The sequence below is a fragment of the Agelaius tricolor genome, unplaced genomic scaffold, assembly GCF_023055355.1.
Source record: "Agelaius tricolor isolate 1412-34295 unplaced genomic scaffold, bAgeTri1.0.p SCAF_3, whole genome shotgun sequence".
Lineage (NCBI taxonomy): Eukaryota > Metazoa > Chordata > Aves > Passeriformes > Icteridae > Agelaius > Agelaius tricolor.
Window position 1 is genome coordinate 64,675,815 of NW_027269263.1, and position 13,455 is coordinate 64,689,269.

Here is a 13,455-nt window from a genome sequence, read left to right on the forward strand (position 1 = left end):
CATGTTCACATCATCCTATCATATGCATATTTTATGCTTTTATTTTCCCCTGACATAACAATTACTGGTGGTCTGTATTGTTCATTTAATAAAATGAGGTTTGGAACATATCCTGCCATAGCTGCACAACACACAGAAAAAGAAGTATCATTATTAGTAGATGTGCCTGCATGGTGCCACTACTCCATTGCCAGAAGCAAATTTCACCTAATTTGGAGTTCTTGCACATGCAACAAAGCCTTTGCCATTATTGTTTCAGAGAGAACTAAGAAAGATCTGTTCATTTGTTAATAATAATTTTGGGAAATACAGGGAGCAGTGAAATATAAAGACTCATTCAGAAAAAATTATCAAAACTAACATTTAAAGTGAGTAGAATAACACAATGCCCAGTCCTTCACCCCCTCTTGCTCTGGTAAATATATGCAGCTTTTCCAAAAGGACAGCATCAGTATATTTACACTTTTATATCTTTGGATGCTTGATCAGAATCCAATTTGCTCCTGGACAAGGGCATATTGATGAGTACCTGGAGTGTTTATTTGGATGGACGTGCTTGCTCTGAAAGCCAGCTCCACTCCAGCAGCCCTTATCATTTCTCAATAGCTCTGTACCAGCAGCCAGACTTCTTTCCTCTAAGGAAGGCACAACACTTGCCTCAGCCTACACTCTTTCAAGTAGCAGGAGGATTCTGCACCAGGCTGGATCAGGTGTTTGTCCAAGTCCTCTGTCCATCAGTAAAACTTAGTGGATGCCTAGAGCAGGCTGTGAGAGCAAGCCAAGCTTTCAGTACTTTCCCATCTTCCCAAACTTCCTGGCTGAGGGATGCTCTGTAGATATAGCAACACACTGAGTTTTTATTACACAGGTTAGGATACGCCTTTACACCTGAAAGCATCCTACTTAATCTGTACAGACACCTGCCAGATGTGTCTGTAATAATAATAATAATAATAATAATAATAATAATAATAATAATTGATAACACCAATTATTCCCACCTCTTCTTTTCAGGTTCCCTCCAACAGGGTGGGTAAATCTGAAACTGCACCTGGCTGAAGTTCAAATCAGGGTCTGTGAGTGTTCTGGGGAGGACTTTCCCTTTGATCTGTGTTTCTGCTAGTTGTGTCTACACTGATAGGAAGATCCAGACCAGGAACGTGGCCTAAGGACCATTTCCTGACGACCATGCACAGACCTTTAGTCAGCAGCCTGCTCCCCTGCAGAGCTTTGGGTTGAGCCAAATGTCACTCTCTAAAACATTCCAGGTTTTGGGCTGGGGGATAGCAGGTACCACAGACAGGGTGGGTGCTGGCAGTTCTGCCTGGGGCTGGGGGAGTGTGTGGGGATGGACTTGAGCTGCATCAACTCAATAACCTGTGGCACTACAGGATGGTCCTTGGCTGTTTTCTTCCTAGGACTGACAGAACCCCGGAGATTTGTCCACAACATATTCACCAGCAGCAACATGGACCACTAGTACCACCAGGACTTTCAAAATAAATTTTATCACCTTCCTAAGAACAAGTTTTCTTGCTCTGGCAAATTAATTTTAAGACAATGAATAAAGCTGCATAAAGAAAAGTGGAGGCATGGAGGATCTTTCAAGATGGTCCCCAAACTAGTTTTGCAGCATGTGAAAATTAGTTCCTTTTGAAATATTTCCTGTCCTGCTCCAATGTCATTTATTCTGTGCTAATGTATTTTGTGAAAGTCAAGCAGAGAAATACATTTATATAAGACAAACCACTAGTAAGGGTCATAGACTTCCATTTTTATTTTAATAAAATCTTTGAAGACTAACTCATACAATTTGTGAATCACACTTCATGAGAAAGACTTCCCAGAGGTTTTTAATAATTTGAGGTATGAAGCTGACTGGAAATACCAGAACAAAGAACTGCTTCTGTGTGCTCACTCTTGTATTCAACCAAAGATAAGTAGCTATATGACAAAAGTATATTCTTATACTGATGGGAGAGAAGAACATAAAGAAATTTAAACTATGACAATATTTTTCTGTTTAATGGTGCTCAGATTGTCTTCGTATACAGAAGAGGTTGATTATCCTTGTCTAAAATATACAGATTTTTCTTAAACACACCAGCTGATGATATTTCTATCTTTTTCCAAAATAAGGTATCTGTGCATTAAATTAGGAAATGTTGTGAAAGGCAAGAAAAATGTAGCTGAAGGAGTACAAGTATTGCCTTCCAGAGCATCACTTTATTGGCTTATTTGGAGTCAGAGTTCTCAATTCTGCTGCATAGAAGCAGCAGCCGGATCATTGCATGTCAGCAGCTGGACCTGGGGAATGTCTCATACAGGGGCACAGTACAGAACATTAGAGATGCCTAAATGCTCATATTCTTTATTATATCTGTTACTACCTGTCTGCACAAAACTTTGAACTGCTGCATCCTTGTAAGCAGGTTTTAAACCTTTTAAACCAAAACAAGAAGAATGCAGTTAACCTCTACTACCTCCTTATGGAATATGGTTATCCCTAGTCTAGGATATGGTTATCCCTAGTCTAGGAATTCCTGCCTGAAATGATTTTGTCTGTGTGGTGTTAAAAAGTTGTACATGTTGAATCAGTAACTTCTATCATCCTCAATGATTAGTGGGGCTCTAGAGGCTATTATTTGCCATTCTGGGGCAGATGCTCACCAGACGTCAAGGGATCACCCTGATTTATATCAGCAGAAGTTTTGGCATGTTTATGTGAGTGGAACTGAAGTGGTCCTCAAGAAAACTGAAAATTACCATTAATGTAAAAAACCTCTACATTTTAACATAGCTCTGTTGTGGGTATAAATACACTTGTGTGCCCAAAACAAGATAGCTGCTGGGTTGATTAAAGTGTGCCTATTTTTCCAGTGTTTATTCATAATTAATTTGCTAATAAAGATTTCAGCTGTGGTGGAGTCTTTATCCTACCATAACAGGAGCTCCTGGCTTCATAACTTCACTGGAGCAACCCACATGATGAATATGAGCTGAAGAATAGAAGCCAAATCCTTCTAGGCTCTGCATATTTGTGCTTGCCAGAAAAATTATGGCCAGTTGAAGGAGCAGGAGATGGAAAGTAGCCACCTCTGCTTTGGCACTTCTCAGAGCCCATTGAGGCCACTGTGCAAGCCTTTATGCTTGGACCTACATAAGTACCTTCTGAAGCTGGATTCTGGAATTGGGGGGCAGCAGGGACTGCTTATTTATGAGTTACTTAGCAGTCCCTGATGCAGCAGTTGCCATAAGGCATAGCCTCACTGCAGCTTATTCATACTCCTGGCAAAAGTTGTCCTCCTGGGAAGTGGTGTTGCTGGCCAGAAAACAAGAATACTTTAGTGCTTCTCTCACAGAGTGTGAGTATATTCACTCTGGGGGCAGTTTTAGCATTTGGCCCTGTGCCTGGACATCATTACTATTGGGCACTGGCACTGCACACAGCCAAGCTGACCAGAGCCTGTGCTGAAAAGATTACATTCTCCCAAACCAATATTTTCAATTTGGCCCTCATGCTTCTGACAGCAGGAAACTTTTGGAAACACCACAGGCTGTGTTTGCTGTAAGCACCATTACCTGAAAAAATCCTGGTGAATATCAAGAGGCTTCATGAAAACAAGGGGATGCAGAAATGCAGTCCCCTCTAGTGAGGTGGGATGAGCTGAAGTGAAGCAGTTAAACAATATGTGCTCCACATGGCACAAAAGCTCAAACTGCCTTCAAGCAGCTCTTCTAAAAAAGCACCTGGTTAAAGTGTTTGGGGTAAATCACCAGAACTTACTTTAAATACAGGGGAGAACATTTTCCTACTCATACTGCAACTTTACCTTTTATAAATTTAAAAACATCATCCTACCTAGAATTGGGACTGACAACAGACAGCAGCACCACGTGTGAGCATACCCTGAATCTAAAAGGGGAGGGAGCTTTGAGTTTCAAGATGCAAGTACTCCTATTCATGTCACAACTGCAGTTAAGTGCTTTGCTATGTCTGGGCATAAAGGAATATAAAGCAGCTAAAAAAAAAAAAAGGGTAAAATTCTCAATATCACTGCATCTATGGCATCTCATGTTGTTGGATTTCTAGAAACTGTATTTGTTAGTTTTCTTGGCAGAGGCCACTGACTGGAAAAAAATGTGATGATACTCCAACAACAAAACATTTTCTTACTTGCTGAGCTTAAAACATTTCTGTGGTTGCAGTGGCTTCTGTGGGACTATTCCCATACCATAATCTTAAGCACATAATTAAGGGCTTTACTGGATCAGTGCCTGAAAAACCAATGCTGATTTCTATTGAATGCACATTATGTTAGGGACCATTTGTAAGCTCATTAAAATGAACAGAAAGGATCCAGCAGATGCTGGGCCAAGCCTGGTCTCAGGACTTTCATCAGAGAAACAACGTTGTCTCTTGTTTACACTTCCACGGGTCACTGAGTTCCCAGACTTTGAGCCATTGATTACATTGTATTATCAATTAAGTTAGAGATTTGCCATCAGCTTAAATGGGCACAGGGTAGAACATAAGGAAATAAACAGCAGAATCATGTTCAGTTTGTGAGTCTGGGTATACTTAAAAACAAACAAAAAAATCAGGCATGCTTATGAATTCATGGGCACAGAATAGCCTCTGCTTTAGTGCACTCTGTGTGCTGTGCAATGTGTCTGGGAATGGACATTGCATTTCTGGGGAACAACATTGGACTTTCACCCTTCCTCCCCTTCCCTCAATCCCCAGACTCATAAATCCTCCATTTGTCTCACCTGTAGCTACAATAAAGCCATTCTCACTGGTATTAACATCTGCCGTGGTCATTCTTCTGGGGTGAGAAAGGCAGAACATTTTCATTGCTCCTTCATTTGTGAACACTAGTTAAGTAAAGCTGTCACTTGTGTCCAATTATGGGTGAGTATTTTATAGCACAGTCTCCTTCCTGAAGCTAAACTGACACGGCCAAGCCCCATTTTATAGGCATCCTTAAATTCTTCCAAGCCATATTTAAAATCCTTATGCTCAGAGATGGCAGGTGCCATGTGTTTTCACAGCTACATTAACAAATGCAATTTTGTGGCAACTTGACCATGCCAGTGAAGCAGTAAATTTCTGTAATCTCTGTGGTTAAGAATTTCACACAGGACTTTGCTGGGAATGTGTAAAGCCCATTAGTACAGGAGCACGATGAAGATAAAATTAAAATACCTTTACAGTAAAAGCCAAAAAAAAAAAAAAGAGTGAAGTCTGGGGATTTTTTTTTTCTTGCTAGAGCAATGAAACGTGTCAGAGGAAAATGCTGAAAGAGAAAAAAGTAGCTTCACTGAGCTCACCCAGCCTACTCTCCTTCTCATATGACTGCCACCAATTTAGGTGAGAAGAGGTAATTTGGCTTACACAAATGCTAACACAGGCTTATCCTAAAGCATAACTGGGATGCAAAACTTTATAAATATCTTTTCCAAACCCTTGCTCCTCGTTACAGCACACATATTGTCCTCACAAATGTTTCTGCAGGCTTAGGGAGACGATAGCCAAAACCTCCCTAGTCCTGAGCACGTGCAGGGTGCATTGGTGCATCTGCACACCGGTGCAGCTGTTTCACTCACAGGATCTGCATTTTCCAGCATGAACTCTGTTACTGGAGCTGAGACACCTTGGTGCTACTCAGGACAGCCCAGGACCCCCTGGCTCCACTACCGCAGCCACTGTGAGGCTTGGGAGCATAATTTACCACTCCCAGAGCAGAGGGTCTGTGCAGCATCATTGGATCATTGACTTAACCTGCTTTGGAGAGGGATCTGTGCTGAAAAATGGGACTGATACCACTTTCCATCCTCCTGAACATTTCACCCAACTCCTCAGGACTCCAGAGTGTGTCTGAGGGATACCACTGCCAGAGGAGAGTTTTATACACCCAGACCCAGGACTGAGTTTCTGATCTCCAACAGATCCTGAGGCGGATGTTAGATTTTGCAAGAAGGTATCTCAATTACCAGCAGAAAGCAGATGAAAACCAGCAGTTGAATCCTGTATAAATTCATACACTTTTTTTTTTTTTTTTTGACCTGTAAGTCATTTCAGCAGATATTTCCCAGATTTCCTATAAAATCATGTGAGCTATAGATTTTTTTTCTTTAAAAAAGAAAGATGTGATTCCAGCATAATCACCTCACTCCAGGGATTGGATCTCTTGGAAAGTAAAGAAAACAAACTGCTCAGAATGCAATACTAGCCAGGGAGGGAATTGCATTATGGATTGCTCACAGACTCCTTCAGCAGGTTTTACCACAGGGTTTGGGCAAAACTCGTAAAGAGCACAGATCAAACAAGAAAACATCTTTGAATGCCTATAGTTTGTTGTGAGACAGAAGCGCTCTGAAAGATACACTTAGCAGCTCGCTCAGCCTCTTAAGACTTCACACAAGCACGCAGGGTTGGGGAGATCAGCTCACACGCTTCTGCACGCTGTGTGGCTGCACTGAAACCAAAAAGGCTATTCACAGAGTGGCCCTTTGAAGTCAGTGGACTTTTGTCATTGATTTTGAGAGGCCCAGGATTTCATTCGCAGTGTGTAAGGTTAAGCATGTGTATAAGTCCTTGCAGGATCAAGGCTTAAATGTGTAAACCTGTTCAGCAAGAGTACCCAGCCTTTAATGTCCTGTGAATGTGGTCTCTTACTTTGTGACACTGGATAGGCGGCCTTTGCTCTTGAGTGGAAAAGCTTCATTTAGTATGCACATGTCCTTCATAATTCAGGGACTTAGAGTGCAGGGAAAGAAAGGTGTTGGTAGAGCTGCTCATTAATGGAGAGCCTATGGAAAACATCAGCTGCATCAGATTGATTAAGAGCCACTATTAATTGATAATTCTGTCTCTGGTTATCCAAAATGCAGTCCACGGGTCCTCTGGACTGCTCACTGTGTTAGTAGCTGGTACAGAGTTTATACATAAATCATTGGGAACAGCAAATGTGTCAGAGTTCCAATCCTGTGTTCAGAGCTCTGTCATTATGTGAGCAGTTCAAGTGCACCATAACACATTTTCTGCTGGCTTCAAAATCTGACCACCCCATTGTCTGAATAAAGAGTATTTCTGCAAAGCATTTCAGAGCTCAGGTTCAGAATAGAGCTATCTCAACCATGTGTGATGATGATAGGATCATTAAGGTTGGAAAACACCTCTATGATAATCAAGCCCAACCTACCTTGACTGAATACCACCATATTGAGAAGTGGATCAACAACTGAGTGGATAATCAAACACTTTATGCTCAAATGAGTGGCAAAATCCAGTTTCTCTGATTTAAATCAAGCCTACACTTAATCTTTAAGATACTGAAGGTTACCTAAGTGAAGAGAGGAATGAATCCTAAAGGGAGACCACGTTTGTCTGATGGTAGAATGTGTCCCTGTTGCTGAATGTCTCACCTGTCTAGTGGGGTTTAATGTATCCAATAGCCATACTATGAGTTTGTATCACAGAATCACACAATATTCTGAGTTGGAAGGGACCCACAAGTATCATCAAGTTCAACTCATAAGTTTATGGCCCATACAGGGATTGAACCCAGTACCCTGGCATTACTAACACCATGCTCTGATATACATATTAATATACACTTATGTGCTGACACATTTGTCTTTTAAATTAACAAGATTTTCCTTGAATATAAACCTGACTGATGCTGGTCATGGTGATCCTTGGGTGTAATTTCCTCTAGGCTTTTCAAGCAAGGCTGCTCTGATGCTGCCTCCCTCAGACCCTTTAACCCTCTTCTCAAGTGGGCTGTGACCCATCAGCGTCACCCACAGCCCTTCATGTCACAGGACCAAGAGGACACAAAAAGCCCCTCCACAGATGGCCAGGTGGGCTGAAGGTGTGAGGTACCTTTGGGAAATGGGGGGTTTTGCTCTGCAGAACACATTTTTTGCACTCTTAACAGAGCTTTAGCTGCAAAAATGTAGGAAGACAAAATATCATTCTGAAAGCTTTCAAATGCACAAAGTGTCCTCTGGATAAGAAAATTTACATCAGGAACATCAACTCATTATAATACTGGTGCCTAAAATAGGTAGACTTCATTACAGTCATGGAGTTTCCTGAATTTGGGATTTTTTATAGCATTGCAGCATGACTTTTAAATGCCACTGGCCTACTAAGTAGAACAAATAAACCAATCACAGCACCTCCTTTCACTAGATCAGCTCAGCCTAATAAAATTAACCACAAGGAACACGATTAATTAGACGTTAAACACATTGCCTGGGATGCACTTGTGACAGCTTCCCTCCAGCAGCCCTGGAGGACTAATGATATATATGAGTGACATTTTGTCAGTGATGTATGGATGTGCCTATGCAATACAGACCTAACTGCACTAGGATCAGCCTTGTTTGAAGCCCACTGCCAGGTATATGAGGCTTGATAAGTCAATAGTTTTTCCATGTATGTAATTTATGGAGTTTTGAGTCCTCTGTTTTCATTAAGTAGTTACAGGAGATGTCTAAAGTAAGGCAACAGTTGTGAAAATTTGAGGAGGTGAGAAAATTAAATGGTTTGAGTTTTGAATATGATGTCTTTCCATGGGATTGTAAGAAAATAGATGTCAGAAAAGCACCTGGTTGTTTTCTCTGACTATAAGGAGAGCCAGAGGTGGCTCACCCACATATAGGTGTCTACCTTATTGGCACCTAAATTTGGATGGGATGAATCCCATCTCTGGTTCCAAAATGTCATGGACAGAGAGCAATCACCTCTATGGGTAACACAGAGGCAGTTGGAGGTTCCAGGTTGAGAAGGAAAATTAAAACCCAAAAATATACGTGCAGAGCTTTTGGGTTGCTCCCACTTTGTTGCCATCCCCAAGGAAGATGACAATATGTGTCTTTAACAACGTGAGCAGGAAAGATGTGGCTTCAAGAACTCAGAGCACATCAGGGCAGGAACTGAGTTTCAGGCCATGGGACATGTAAAGCAACCCAAGAAGGCTTTGGGTGATGATAATTATGGTCTAGAAATGAGCTCTCTGGGCTTCTAGTTCTCTTTTCACTATGTTTCCTTGCTATTATTTTACTGTTTACCTTAATAGCTAAAATACTTATTTATATTCTTAATTCCTATCTAGTGATCTGATAAATACTGTGAGCTCTATTGCCTTGGGGGTGATGAGAGTCATGAGGAGGTTTTAGATTATTTTTACGGTTCTCTACACAGGGTTGGGATCCCCAAGGACTCTGCAGTGGGCCATGTGCACATCACAGGGAGATGAAGAGCATGTGACTGGCTGCCAGACTTGTGGGAGAAGTGTGTTTAGGCAAGTGGTAGCCCAATATGTTATCAATCAGTTCGTGGGGGAGGATCAGAGACTTGGGGTCACTCTGGGCCTGTGTACAGGGTTCTTGCAAGAGTGATTCTTGCTGAAAGAAGACCATGGCTAATACGTTAAATCAAATGGAAACAGAGCAAGCCCCTTACAATGACATAAATCATTTGCAGAGAGAAGAGAAATCTAAGAGTCTTTTACCCCTAGAATGAAATGGAATAATCTGCAGTGGTTAAAATCTAAGAATTTTGACAAGATTCTATCAAACTTGCGTTGAGCTGACCAGAAATGCAATGCAGAAATGCAGTCTCGTTCAGGGAAGGAGGTGCTATGACATTCTTCAGAGTCCTGAGAAAAATCTGTGAATTTGGCTTCTCCCAGGAGAAAGTAACTGATGAAATCCCATCATTATTGCCCATGGCAAGTCTGTGATTTACCTTAATTTTACCTGCTGTGTGCAACTCAGACTTGCAGTGACTTTATATGGAACGTTAGAGATGTAGAAGAAATACAGAATTATGCTTGCTTTTTGCTGCAAATGAAATTCACAGTTATGTTATCAAAGTTTCTAATTATAAAATTTCTTTAATATTTTATTAGTAGGAGGGAAGGCAAGATGCTAAAACTTATGGTATTTCACAAGTAAGATTATGGGTTGATTTCTGATTGGTTGACAGGACCCTAATAATAAACCTCATAATTTTATACTACATTCCTCTAGTGATGATAGAAATTCTTTGTGCATAATAGCACCATTTCTATTCAGGAATCTTGTTAACAGTTGTAAACTCAGATTATCATTTTTATTAGCCTAGTGTTTTCTTATTTCTCTGTTACTGACAGGAAATTACAGCAAGTTTTCTGGCTTGCTTTTCTTTTTTTTTGTTACAATGAAAGCAGTTGCATTCAACCAGAAATTTCCAGGCACTGAATAGAAGACAGTATTGCTAGAAGCCAACAGCAATTTAAAGTGCACAGATTAATTAAAAAATAAATATATTTAAAGACTACATTCAAAGAGGAAGTAGACTGGTAGATTGGGTTCGGGTGGTTGTTTTTTTAGTTAAATGTAAATAACAGCTTAAGAATTTAGTAAGAATTTTTTGGAATTTAGTAATCCATTCTTGCCACAAAACTCAGCATCTAAACTCAGCTGTACTGTGTTTTCATATTGCCCCATAACAGTAATATTGACACCACTTGTGTGACCAAAGACCCCTGGCTAACCTCAGGCTCTCCTCCCTGCAGCCTCACCCACGGCTGAGATGCCCACCATGGTCAGTGGGAACCAACCACCATGGACTTCTCATGACTTTGGCTGATTAGGAGGCTCAGATGAGAGTATTGGTAGTTGTTTCACCCCATTAGGCCACTTGAGCATTGTAAAGGCACTGTTTCTAGGAGAATGTGAGACTATAAATGCATAATTTACTGACAACAGCCTACAGTTTATTCATATTACATCAGATACGCTTCTAACTGTCAGTTGATACTGAGTGAATAAAAACTTATTTCCATAACAAGAACACTGAATTCAACCCTTTTCTTCTCTGGTTATAAATGGATGGGAGTTTAGGATTACAAGGGACAAAGCCTAATTTGCTGGGCCTTGCAGACCTTGGTGGTGGTGTGGGGGAAGGCAAGTCTTCAGGGCAAAAGCAAGATGTGGGAGCTCCAACGCCCTCATTTCACAAGCCAACAGTATTTTCTGCACAAGCAAAGTAAACCTTCAGAAAAGTACTGCCGTGCTTGAAACTGAGACTGAGATAGGGAGTGATGAACTTCTGCAAGTGCAGCACCCTTAACCCTCTGCCCTAACAAAGTTTCTGTGAGAGGCTGTGATTTTCCATATGGCACTGCCACATCTTCTCCCCCTCTCCACTGACATGGAAAGGACTCTGTGTTCAATCCCACTGCTCCTTTTCTCCACTCTCCTTGCACAATTTCTCTCATGATATCACATTATGCATTTGGCAAAAAAGACCTTTGAGTCTGGAAAGTGTAATGTATCAATGTGCCGAGTATTAGTTTCAGGCTACCTCTTTAAATAAAATTAAGGAAAAGAGCTTTCAAGGAGATAAAGGACTAAATCACACTGGTTTCCTAACTCTATTCAATTTCTCCTAAAATCCCCATCCTATGTTCAAAAAGTTTTCATCAGCACAACCAGAAAACAGCAACTAAGTGTAAGAATAGTGCTTATTCTGAATACTACAGTAAAGCTACAGGATCCAGCCTAAAGTGCACCAAAGATTAATTGCAGTTGAGAAAACAGAGATAGTTCAGCAATCATAAGATCCAGTCCTGCCAGCACTCAGCAATTTTCTCTTAAATACAGGACAAGCTCAGCCTTCCTGTTGATTTCAGTAGATGTAGCATTCAATACCTGGCAGAACTACATTCAGAAATCCTGAGAAAAACACACCACTTTTTAAGTTTTGTAAGCTTTAACACAAAGCAAAACACATCTCATTTGCTAAAAAAATAAAATGAAAATTTTATTTTTATCTTCTGCTAGTACCAGAAGACGACTAGAAAGGAGACCTTGGAAATCAGTGTACTTGCAAGCCAGGAATGTAACATGCATAATATAGATCTGATTGTATCTGGCAGGCTGGTATTCACAGGAGCTGATCCACAGCATCAAACTCATTCCTCACAAAAGCGATGCCTGGTATTTCATCGCAAAGTTTGTCAGCTTCTTGCAATTAGCTACTACAATGGTGTGACAAGGTATGGAGTGGAACACCCCTTCCCCCCTTCTCCAGAGGGAAAATGCAAGGGACAGCAAGAACTTTACCCAGCACTGGACAACAATAAATCCTGGATACACTGACCCCACTTGATGAAAGCGGAAAAAAATATTTATTTATTTTTAAAAAAAGTTTCAGTGTTGCACTTCCCTACCTAGTAAACAGCTGAACAGGCAGGATGATACCCAAGACCATCTCCTCCACCCCCATCTCCACCCCCCTGTCGTATCAGTGCTTCAGGCAATGTTCAGAGGGAAAAAAAAAATCACAAACACAACCCCCCCAACTCAAGTATCTGTTCTGATAGGAGCATGGAACAGTAACCAAAAAACAATCAAGTCCTCATTGTCATAGTGCGACAATCACAGCATCTCTTCTGTTGAGCAAATAGTCAATTCATAGAGAGAAAAACATCATGAGGACAGGCATGAAAGCTGTTATTCCCCATTTTAAGTAATAGGAGAAGGTCACATATCCAGCCGTTGTACCTTTTCATTACCTCCTAACCCTCCACAGCAGGGGAACCACACTTATGACTGCGTTAGATATACAAAAGCTTTTCAGCTCCAAAAAAGGAAAAGAAAAGATGAGGAAAGGAAAAAAAATAAATTAAATTCATCTTACCAGCACGTTACAGCACCAACTTGCTTGAAGGAACGTTGCCTTTACAGGTTTCTCTTTTAATTATCCTGGAAGCAGAAGGGGAAAAAAAGAAGACGACGAAGCAGGGCTGTTAAATTAGTGTGTGCTCGAATCTTTTCAGTTTGTCGCAGAGTAGAAAAATACCAAAAAAAAAAAAAAAAGAAAAGAGGAAAAAAAAAGGAAAGGGCACTCAAAGAAAGAAAAAAAGCAAAAGAAAGCTCAGTAATTTAAATTTGCTGTCAGTTCAGGCAGCATCGCTCTGTCCCGCCCCTCTTCCCACTGGGTTCTACTACCTGCAGGGCTGCAACTGACAGCTACTGTGCAAACAAAAAAAAAGGCAAAAAGCATGCTGGGACCATGCTGTCTGCTGTCTGAGTCTCTCTCCACTTCTGATGACTGAAAATCATTAGTGAAAAGGTTCTGTTGTTGTTTGCTGAGATTTTTAAGTTAGGTTCTTTGCATGAAATGTAATTTATTTTTAATTGATGCGGCGCGGCACGTGACAGAAACTGGTGGTTGTGTTTCTCAGCACTCCTCAGAATGGAAACTAACCTGAACAGATTGATTTTAATAGTATGGTATACGGAGAACATACACAGACATTTACTGTGCTGCACTTTGCAGGGATGCAGTCAGCCCTCCCCGTAACACCTTGCACAAAAATTCTTATCTGAACAGAAAGTCAGGAAAACATTTCAACAGAAAGCAGTAAAAACTCTGGCACTCAAAAAAGT

At 40.9% G+C, this 13,455-nt stretch overlaps 1 protein-coding gene across 1 annotated transcript in view; it reads right to left on the reverse strand.

Moving 5' to 3' along the window:
• The window catches only part of CELF2 (CUGBP Elav-like family member 2), a 548,688-nt gene extending 535,680 nt beyond the window's left edge, over nt 1–13,008 (reverse strand). The window contains exon 1 of the mRNA XM_071424129.1: nt 12,704–13,008. The gene's annotated coding sequence lies outside the window, so the exon portion shown is untranslated. The remainder of the gene's footprint in view (nt 1–12,703) is intronic.
• Between the last annotated feature and the right edge of the window lie 447 nt (nt 13,009–13,455).